The sequence below is a fragment of the Pelmatolapia mariae genome, linkage group LG7, assembly GCF_036321145.2.
Source record: "Pelmatolapia mariae isolate MD_Pm_ZW linkage group LG7, Pm_UMD_F_2, whole genome shotgun sequence".
Classification (NCBI taxonomy): Eukaryota; Metazoa; Chordata; class Actinopteri; order Cichliformes; family Cichlidae; genus Pelmatolapia; species Pelmatolapia mariae.
In genome coordinates, this window is record NC_086233.1 from 47,420,903 (window position 1) to 47,429,120 (window position 8,218).

At 39.4% G+C, this 8,218-nt stretch overlaps 1 long non-coding RNA gene across 1 annotated transcript; it reads left to right on the forward strand.

Moving 5' to 3' along the window:
• The first annotated feature begins 1,024 nt into the window (after nucleotides 1–1,024).
• LOC134632334 (uncharacterized) lies at nucleotides 1,025–2,879 on the forward strand. Its single transcript, XR_010094496.1, has 3 exons — nucleotides 1,025–1,452; nucleotides 2,272–2,444; nucleotides 2,765–2,879. It is a non-coding gene; the product is annotated as an uncharacterized LOC134632334 (long non-coding RNA).
• The last annotated feature ends 5,339 nt before the right edge of the window (nucleotides 2,880–8,218 follow it).

Here is an 8,218-nt window from a genome sequence, read left to right on the forward strand (position 1 = left end):
TTTGGCTGCTTTGATCGTCTTCCGGAGTTGGTAATGTGCGTGTTTGTAGTCCGATGTGTTGAATCATTTTATTCAGGTGTGTTGACCCAGGGTGAGATCTAAAACCTGCAGGACACCGGCCCTCGAGGCCTGGAGTTCGAGACCCCTGCTGTAATGTAATCGCCATCAACATAACTGGCAGTTTAGACTTGAAGAAATGACTCTTGATTCATTATTTCAGCCTTACAGTGCATCATAAGTTACCCTTTTCCCTGAATCTGGAATATTGTTTACCTCTCAGACAACAATGTTATTACTGCATGCTTTACCTGATAATTGAATTCTGTTTAGTCAGGGGAACAAAAAATATTTAACACAAGTGCCTGGATATCCTCATGGGACTAAGAGTCACATTAGTATCTCTAGATACTGTGGATAGTGGATAACAATGTGCGTTCATATGAAATATAACAATGCATCACATATTGAAAATATACCATTTCCAAAATTTCTTTGGTCTGCAGACATGGGAATGGTTATTGAAAACCCAGTTTTTTTGGTACATCTATGGAGGACCACAAGAGCCACGCGCATCGAAATAAAAATTTCTGTGCTTTAATAATGAATTGTAGAATAAATTCTGCAATTGTAAATTCATTTTTGAATTCCAATTTAATAAACTGCATTTCAAAATCCTTTTTCCAATTGCATTTCAAAATCCTTTTTCCAATTGCACTTTAATAAACTGCATTTTAAAATCCTTTTTTCAGTTGCAATTTAATAAACTGCAGTTCAAAATCCTTTTTCCACTTGCAATTTAATAAACTGCAGTTCAAAATCCTTTTTCCACCTGCAATTTAATAAACTGCAGTTCTAAATCCTTTTTCCACTTGCAATTTAATAAACTGCAGTTCAAAATCCTTTTTCCACCTGCAATTTAATAAACTGCAGTTCAAAATCCTTTTTCCACTTGCACTTTAATAAACTGCAGTTCAAAATCCTTTTTCCACCTGCAATTTAATAAACTGCAGTTCAAAATCCTTTTTCCACTTGCAATTTAATAAACTGCAGTTCAAAATCCCTTTTCCACCTGCAATTTAATAAACTGCAGTTCAAAATCCATTTCCCTTTCCTGTTCGCTCCGGGATTAGCTGCTGGATTAGCTCCTGGATTAGCTGCTGGATTAGCTCTTCGATTAACAACTTGCTGGAGGCTATTCAAATTAGCCACACCGTGGGATGTAAGGAGCTCTCTGATTGGTTGGTCAGACACAGGCTGTCTGCCAGCCTGGATTTTTCTAGCTCATAGCTTCTCCCTGCTAAGAAGCGTGTGTGCTTGTACAAAGGCCGTTCAGCCTCGGGATTTACACTCGGCTCGACACGGATATGTGAAGAATGAAGGGACCCTGCAGCGAAACGGAGAGCCCAACCTCTGACTGAGTACTTGTTTACGCAGTCTGACCACCTGTTGAAGGTAAGGTGCTAACGTGGCTAACGCTAGCATCACCGCACGTAGCCCCGTTATTTTAAGGTCATCTTAGCTAATGAAAGTTTTACGTCGCAGCTGTACGAGCTCGCTACGTGTTTTGTAAGCTGCTGTGCTCTTCACAAATAAAGCTGGAAGCAGCTCAGACTGTTAGAACCAGCACTGAGGCCTGTTACATTTATACAGTGTTAGAGCAATGGCTGCAACCTACAGCCTTTAAACTAGCGATTACAATGCTGACAGTAAACTCGTCAGTCCAGATGTTACCACATTACTTTGTGATACTTGGAGTTAAAACAACTGAGACAGGCTGATTAAAATAACAGCTGTCAGTTCTCTCATTCCTTATATCAAGACTGGAGATCACACTACTGATTTCAGTTCATTTAATATGTGAGTGCACAGATTCATTCTCAACTGGACATAAATGATGATCAAAGGTTGTATATATGATGAATTCATCCAATCCCAGCCTCTAACACAGTGCGCTGAATCTTAGCTTTGAATGTCCAGTATATTCTAATCAGTGCAATGTAAGCATTCACTGAACCTACAGTATCTACACCTGTGTGGCAAATGTGTGGTAAAGATACAGATAATGAAATTTAATTATTAATACAATATACATCATGAAAAATGAAAGCTGAAATTGATTCAGTTTAGTACTTTTCTCTGTATGCTCTGTGATTATAAAGGCCTTAAATTCTGTGATATATACTGTAAATGATTTTCACAGAGGTCTTAAAGTAGTTAAATCACTGCTGATAGTCTGGTTGTTTGTATTTTCACATGTTTTTGTGTCTATAGGGCTATTTGATGACGATATGAACTCCTCTGGGAGATGAGGACACACCCACATCTGTTCCATACTGCAGCCATTGATGGTGTTACAGCTCTGAGGCAGCTTTGGGCCATCAGACGCACACACTGGAAAACCAGCACCTGGACTTCATGCAGGAGAGACGGCCTCAGTGATTTAGGTTCATAAGCAAGTTCAAACATTTCTGGCCTCTTATCACTTAGGTTTTTTAATCTCAAAAGTGAATGCATTTAAAGCAGGAACTGCACACCTAGCTGTCAAAAGTTTGGCAGCATGAGTAAAGTTTTGTAGGGTCCTTGTTAAAAATTCCACAAGCACCACATTTGTCATATATAGTTCATTTTGTACAGGACATTTTTGAAATTATAAACTATATATTCTAGTTGTCCACTTGTCAGTAATTTTTGAGTAAATGGATGTCACTGATAAATCAGTGGTGATTCACCTGCAAATGTTTTTAACAAACTTTGTTTTTTGTAGAATTAATCAGCAGCTGTGGAGAGATGCATTTGAATATCTTCTGGTTCCACTTTTCCTAACCTGGAAGCTGAGGATGGCTGATTTCTGACAGGGACACACACCTCAGCGCTTATCATGGGTGTTACAGCCTCTGTGCCGCGATTCCAGAGAAAACGAGAGAGCAACGACCACTCATTAAGACCAGCCAGAAATCTGTCCCTTTCTGGCAGCTGTGGAAACTTCCAATAAGAAAGTTTGCATTCTTAGAACAATGCTGGGTCATGTGTGATGTGTCATCATATGAGGATATTACATTTTGCCTTAATTCTGCTCAATTAAGTGTTTTGATCGTTGATCCAGTATGGCAGCTTTGTATTGTGCTGCAAGTTAAAACCTATTGTCCTCATGAGCACAGCATCTAACAACTCTCCTTAAAAGAAAACGAATGACTTTAACTGGACACAATGGTTTCCAGTGGGAGATACATTCATCACTCATCCGTGACACTGGAGAAATCACCTGGGCCCTGTTTCAGAAAGCCGGTTTAGTGCAAACTCTGAGTAAGTATACCCTGAGTTAACGAAAACTCTGGGTTTTCGGTTTCACAAAGCGAGTTTAGATTAATTCTGAGTGAGTTACTATGACGACACACTCCGTGAAGCTAACCTGCCCCCTAGCAGGTTTACTTCAACTAACCCTGACTGTCTCCGCCTCTTTGTCGGAAACCTGACTGTAGGAAGTGTCAGACATGGCGTGCCCCTTCCTTGAAGAGCCAGTAGATGTTGAAGCCCAAATTCTCCGCAGAGCTCTCCGCCGGGAGAGAGTGATTAGAGCGCGTTTGGACATTTTATCATTTCCTGATGATTTTCTGTGTGAACGTTACTGTTTTTCAGCACAATCTATAATTTATTTGAATAACATCCTCAGGCCTTATATTGCTCATGTGAGACATGCGCGGACATTCTCTCAGTTCTGTACATATTATTTGTATTGCACTTCGTTTTTTTGCAAACAGGAGCTTTCTGTATAATACTGGTGACGCTGAGCACGTTTCCAAGGCTACCGTCTGTCGGGCAGTCAGGAATGTGACAGTTGCACTGAAACGTCTCCTGTACTCGTTTGTGGTGTTCCCCGGTCATAGACCCACAAGATTTATCAAAGAGGGATTCCACAAAATTGCAGGTATCAGGATGAACAAAACCTAATTCATGATGTGGTGATGCTTGAACGACTACTTAAATTTTACATTTATTTTCAGGGTTCCCAGGCGTGATTGGCTGTATAGATGGCACTCACATTCCAATCATTGCTCCTTCAGTAAATGAAGGAGACTATGTGAACAGGAAGTCTTTCCACAGCATTAATGTACAGGTACATAGTTCCCTGTAGCATTTCAAACTAACAAATTATTTCATTAAAGTAATGGAGTATAGTAATTAACCTCTTATGTAGGCACTTGTGTCTTGCGGGGTTATTGACTCAGAGGATGTCCCCGCAGAGATGCCTTCAGCCACAGAGCGCCCACTGTTTTGGCTGAGGGCCAACTGCTCCGCCTCTGTGAGTGGTGGTGGAGGACCCCCACCTGTTTTTCGGGCCTTTTTTTCTGTTGGCTATAACGGGTCACATTTGAGCATACTGAGTAAGCAAATATGTACTTGTAATGTGCTCAGATAATTTCAATAAGTGCTTACAGAAAGAAAAATAATGTAGCCTCTAACTGCAATTGATTTACATAGGACAAACAGACCAAGCACTATGGCTCATAATACAATTACACCTGTTTGGACTATATTTTTATATTTCATTTTTACTTGCTGCCAGGAACGTTTGGGGCCTGTTGGGTTGCACCTGCGCTCACATCACATCACAAAATAAAATGTATAAAACAAAAAATAAAATGAAATATAATAAAATAACGTGTTAAATGGGTGGAAATCCCTAGATCAATGTTTGAATTAACACTCACGCATTGACTCTGTCGGCTATGTTTTGCCATGCATGCTCCCTTTCTTTTGCAGCTGAGGCTGTGTTACTTTTTTTCCGGAAAATTTGCATGTTATCGGCATATGCTGCCATCAGAATTTCGGCCTCAAGCGCTGTAAAATACATTGACCGCGCCTTCTTTCCCTCCGTCTCCATGGTGACTCGCTTAATCTGTGCTCCACTAATCAGGGCTTTATGTGCGTGCTTAACTTGGGGTTAAAGCAACTCCGGGTTGATTGAACTAATTGTTATCAGCCTTTCTGAAACCGAATATTCCGAGTTGGACAGTTCGGGGTTACTCAACCCTGAGTATCATTTTTAACTCTGAGTTTTCTAAACCGGCTTTCTGAAACAGGGCCCTGGATGAGTGATAAAACAATTTCCCATGGAAAATCCAGAGGAACTAAACTTTGTTGTTTCTCTGGGCTCAATTTCAGCTCTAGGAGCATCTCTCAGAAGAAAACATTTTGCCAATAATCAGATAAAAAGATTGTTGAACCAGGTGGTATTCTCTGGAGTTTAAGACCAAAACTGAACTCAGTGAAATGACATTAGACTGGAATTCATAAGATGAATAGAAATACTGCTGAAGCTGAATGATATATGTGTGTGTGTGTGTGAGTGAGAGAGAGAGAGAGAGAGAGAGAGAGAGAGAGAGAGAGAGAGAGAGAGAGAGAGAATGACTGTGGTACATGATACAAAAGAATAAATACAGAAGAATAACAACTTTATGTGAATAACTTTACTCTTCTTAAAAATAACTCATAAAACAAGTAAAAGTACAAATGTGTACAAGTTAGAGACTTCCTCAGTAAGTTTACACTCTTTTGGAGTGATTTTAATGGTGTGTTAAAGAAGAAAGAGATTAGAGGTAAAGTAGAGGATGCAGAGTCCATCATCACTGAGGCCGTCTCTCCTGCATGAAGTCCAGGTGCTGGTTTTCCAGTGTGTGCGTCTGATGGCCCAAAGCTGCCTCAGAGCTGTAACACCATCAATGGCTGCAGTATGGAACAGATGTGGGTGTGTCCTCATCTCCCAGAGGAGTTCATATCGTCATCAAATAGCCCTATAGACACAAAAACATGTGAAAATACAAACAACCAGACTATCAGCAGTGATTTAACTACTTTAAGACCTCTGTGAAAATCATTTACAGTATATATCACAGAATTTAAGGCCTTTATAATCACAGAGCATACAGAGAAAAGTACTAAACTGAATCAATTTCAGCTTTCATTTTTCATGATGTATATTGTATTAATAATTAAATTTCATTATCTGTATCTTTACCACACATTTGCCACACAGGTGTAGATACTGTAGGTTCAGTGAATGCTTACATTGCACTGATTAGAATATACTGGACATTCAAAGCTAAGATTCAGCGCACTGTGTTAGAGGCTGGGATTGGATGAATTCATCATATATACAACCTTTGATCATCATTTATGTCCAGTTGAGAATGAATCTGTGCACTCACATATTAAATGAACTGAAATCAGTAGTGTGATCTCCAGTCTTGATATAAGGAATGAGAGAACTGACAGCTGTTATTTTAATCAGCCTGTCTCAGTTGTTTTAACTCCAAGTATCACAAAGTAATGTGGTAACATCTGGACTGACGAGTTTACTGTCAGCATTGTAATCGCTAGTTTAAAGGCTGTAGGTTGCAGCCATTGCTCTAACACTGTATAAATGTAACAGGCCTCAGTGCTGGTTCTAACAGTCTGAGCTGCTTCCAGCTTTATTTGTGAAGAGCACAGCAGCTTACAAAACACGTAGCGAGCTCGTACAGCTGCGACGTAAAACTTTCATTAGCTAAGATGACCTTAAAATAACGGGGCTACGTGCGGTGATGCTAGCGTTAGCCACGTTAGCACCTTACCTTCAACAGGTGGTCAGACTGCGTAAACAAGTACTCAGTCAGAGGTTGGGCTCTCCGTTTCGCTGCAGGGTCCCTTCATTCTTCACATATCCGTGTCGAGCCGAGTGTAAATCCCGAGGCTGAACGGCCTTTGTACAAGCACACACGCTTCTTAGCAGGGAGAAGCTATGAGCTAGAAAAATCCAGGCTGGCAGACAGCCTGTGTCTGACCAACCAATCAGAGAGCTCCTTACATCCCACGGTGTGGCTAATTTGAATAGCCTCCAGCAAGTTGTTAATCGAAGAGCTAATCCAGCAGCTAATCCAGGAGCTAATCCAGCAGCTAATCCCGGAGCGAACAGGAAAGGGAAATGGATTTTGAACTGCAGTTTATTAAATTGCAGGTGGAAAAGGGATTTTGAACTGCAGTTTATTAAATTGCAAGTGGAAAAAGGATTTTGAACTGCAGTTTATTAAATTGCAGGTGGAAAAAGGATTTTGAACTGCAGTTTATTAAAGTGCAAGTGGAAAAAGGATTTTGAACTGCAGTTTATTAAATTGCAGGTGGAAAAAGGATTTTGAACTGCAGTTTATTAAATTGCAAGTGGAAAAAGGATTTAGAACTGCAGTTTATTAAATTGCAGGTGGAAAAAGGATTTTGAACTGCAGTTTATTAAATTGCAAGTGGAAAAAGGATTTTGAACTGCAGTTTATTAAATTGCAAGTGGAAAAAGGATTTTGAACTGCAGTTTATTAAATTGCAACTGAAAAAAGGATTTTAAAATGCAGTTTATTAAAGTGCAATTGGAAAAAGGATTTTGAAATGCAATTGGAAAAAGGATTTTGAAATGCAGTTTATTAAATTGGAATTCAAAAATGAATTTACAATTGCAGAATTTATTCTACAATTCATTATTAAAGCACAGAAATTTTTATTTCGATGCGCGTGGCTCTTGTGGTCCTCCATATACATCACACCAGCTCTTGGTTATTGTCAACTGACTGACAATTAATCTGCAAGAATTTGTAGATAATTAGCAAATATTCTTGCTTAAACTTTTTCATTTCACTGCGCTGAATTCAAAATGTTCACGTTTTGTTGCCGCATGTCATTTCATGACATCACCATTGGGTCATTTATAACTTTGTGTTTTGTTTTTTTACTTTTTTAACCAAATAATTGTAATCCATTAGACTAATGGATTAATTGCTTACTAATTTCAGCCCTGTTAGTACTGACATCACAGGAAGTCCATTATTGTGTCGACAGTCTGCCTCTGGCTGGGCTGACAAATGGAAGTAAGACATGTTGGACCACGGTGCTGCACAAAACTTTATACCATTTCTGCTGAATAACCTTCAGTAGGCCTAGAAAACTATTCTGAAAGACTACTTGAAGAACTCTGTTGCTGCGTTTAATACTTTATTGAAATGTGCAAACATACATAAACTGCTGGAGCTATCTCCTATTTTCCTAGCAAAATATATAGAAATGAGGAGTACTACATATCATGGGTCCATTCTGCCCTATTATGAGCTGTGACTCTCTTATTAGTTGTATCGACGAAATCAACTGACACTTAACCTGAAATCGGCCTGGTCATTTATTTTTATTAGGTGCACATTTC